Source organism: Myotis lucifugus, unplaced genomic scaffold (genome assembly GCF_000147115.1).
Source record: "Myotis lucifugus unplaced genomic scaffold, Myoluc2.0 scaffold_13, whole genome shotgun sequence".
In the NCBI taxonomy this organism is placed as follows: domain Eukaryota; kingdom Metazoa; phylum Chordata; class Mammalia; order Chiroptera; family Vespertilionidae; genus Myotis; species Myotis lucifugus.
This window is the reverse complement of record NW_005871061.1, coordinates 6,534,717-6,537,421: the sequence shown is the minus strand read 5'-3', so window position 1 is coordinate 6,537,421 and position 2,705 is coordinate 6,534,717.

The window sequence follows — 2,705 nt, the reverse complement described above, 5'->3', positions numbered from 1 at the left end:
TCTCTCACATTGGGGCTTCTCTCTCTGTCTTTGTCCTTCTCTTCCACTCTCTCTAAAAAGCAATGGAAAGCCCTAACCGGTTTGGCTCAGCGGATGGAGCGTCGGCCTGCGGACTGAAGGGTCCCAGGTTCGATTCCGGTCAGGGGCATGTACCTTGGTTGCCGGCACATCCCAGTGGGAATTGTGCAGGAGGCAGCTGATTGATGTTTCTCTCTATCCCTCTCCCTTCCTCTCTGTAAAAAAAAAAAAAATCAATAAAATATATTTAAAAAAGAAAAAAAAAATAGGGTTGGCATGCAGAAGAATTTTGAGTCAGAGATTTTGCTGGTTTTGGCACACACTCACAAAAAGTTTTCCCACCCCTGTACTAGAGGCCTGGCCTGGTGCATGAAATTCATGCATGGGGGTGGGGGGGACCCTCAGCCCAGACTGTGTCCTCTCACAATCCAGGAACCCTCGGGGATGTCAGGTCTAAACTGGCAGTTGGACATCCCTCTCGCAATCTGGGATGCTGCATGCACCAGTGACCATATTTTTCATACAGGTGAAAGGCATCTTGCTGTTGTATGGACACCTACATTTTTTTGCCCTGATTATAAAAAGTAGTACATAATATGATCCTTCTGAGGCAGTAGCACCATTTTCCCCATCTTATGTGTGGAAAAACGGAAGCAGAGAGAAGTTAAGTAACGGGCTTTGTCACAGTTATAAGTGTCAGAATCAGGGCTGATCACAAAATGTGCAAGCCAGAGTTCATGCATGTCATCATCCTGTTTTTTCAGTGTTAGAGTAGCCTTGTCAGGTTTTAATTTTTAGATGTAAGAGTCTGTTCCCAATATATAGGGTAGAGTTCCTAGGCCTGGCCAATGATCAGGGCCATCTGTGGGATGACCAGTGGGAAGGGTGATTGGGGGGACCCTCACTAGCACCTGCCTTGGCTGGCAGCCTGGCACCACCCACTGGCCAGCCCTGCCCCCCGCCACTGCGGTCGGTCACATCCCTCTGTGGGGTGACCAGTGGGTGGGGCAATAGAGGGCCCCAGCTGGCACCCACTTTGGCTGGTGGCCTGGCGCCTCCCGCCAGCTGGCCCCACCCTCCAATTGCCACTGGTCGCCTCTATCTCCAGGGACAGACGCTCAACACAGGAGCTGCCCCCGAGCATCCGCTTCCTGGTGGTCAGTGTGCGTCATAGCAACCAGTCGTTCTGCCAGTTGTTCCACCATTTGGTCAATTTGCATATTAGGGTTTTATTATATAGGATATCCATATATAGTACATGATATATATTAATTTATATACTTTTGTATGCACCAAGTATTGCTAGTATTTCCAACGGAAAACACAGGTTTAAAAAAAAAGTATTTTGATTGATTTGGGGTTTGAAAGTTTCTGGGGCAAAGAGGAGTGAGGAGTTAGGAAAAGAAACTTACTTTTTATTTTTAAGGCCTTTGAAGAATTTGAATTTTTTTTTTACATATATGTATGTGTTAACTAGCTAAATAACATAAAAAATTAAGAATTTTGTATAAAATTCAAGTCTTTAAAAGAATTATAATTGACTTTCCAAGACAAAAAAAAATGCATGAAAAGTTTAGAAGAAAACCCTCCACCACCAAAACATTATAAAAACACTAGAATTGAACAAATGACATCTGTGAAAAGCATGTGAATTTTTATCAAATTAATGGTATTGACAGTGAGTTCTCTTGAGACTTAGCAAAGGAATAGTTGAAGTTGTCTAGGCACATTTCATACATGAAATGGGACTCCAATCATCATAGTTTATTGTATTGAAAACAAATTTTTCTAAGAAAGAGATTGAATTTCCCAACATTCTTCTTCTGTTTTTTTCAGAAGAGTTGGATTCACTTTCACTTTGCCAGAATCTATTGTAATGTTCTTTCATTAACATTCAGTTATTCTTGTAATTATTAAGTTTTGTGTGTCTAATTTGTGTTTGCTATATAAGTCTGAAGTAATTAAAATGCCCTATACTTGAGCTCATTTTAGTATTTTCATGAATGTTTTGCCTTATTTTAATTAAACTAGTATGCTTAGATAGGTTGAATTAATTTTTTCCTCTTCTACTATGAACTAGATTAAAATTTATTTTTCTTTTTTTTTCAATCTTTTTGCCTTTTATTTCATTTTCTTTTTTTTATTGCTAAAAGTATTACAAAGGTTATTACATATGTGTCCTTCCTCGCCCCCACCCCCCCGCCCTGGCCTCCCTTACCCTCCAGTGTCTTATGTCCATTAGTTATACTTATATGCATGCATACAAGTCCTTCGGTTGATCTCTTACCCCCTCCTTCCTGCCCCCCAACCCTCCCTGGCCTTCCCGCTGCAGTTTGACAATCAGTTTGAGGCACCTCTGCCTCTGTATCTATTATTGTTCATAAGTTTATAATGGTCTTTATTATCCATGAATGAGTGAGATCATGTGGTATTTTTCCTTCATTGACTGGCTTATTTCACTTAGCATAATGCTCTCCAGTTCCATCCATTGCCGGGAGCCGGTCCATCCGTGCTGTTTCAAGGGACCTGGCATATATGGCATACTGTTCTTAATATGTTTGCTCCCCTTCTTGGCGCTATGTGTTTTAACCAAAGTCACCTCTCCGAGAAAGGTTGTTTCCCCAGGTAGGATTTTTCCCTGAGGTAGGGAGGGATACAACCCTCTTAATTAAGTGCCAGGCGGGTAG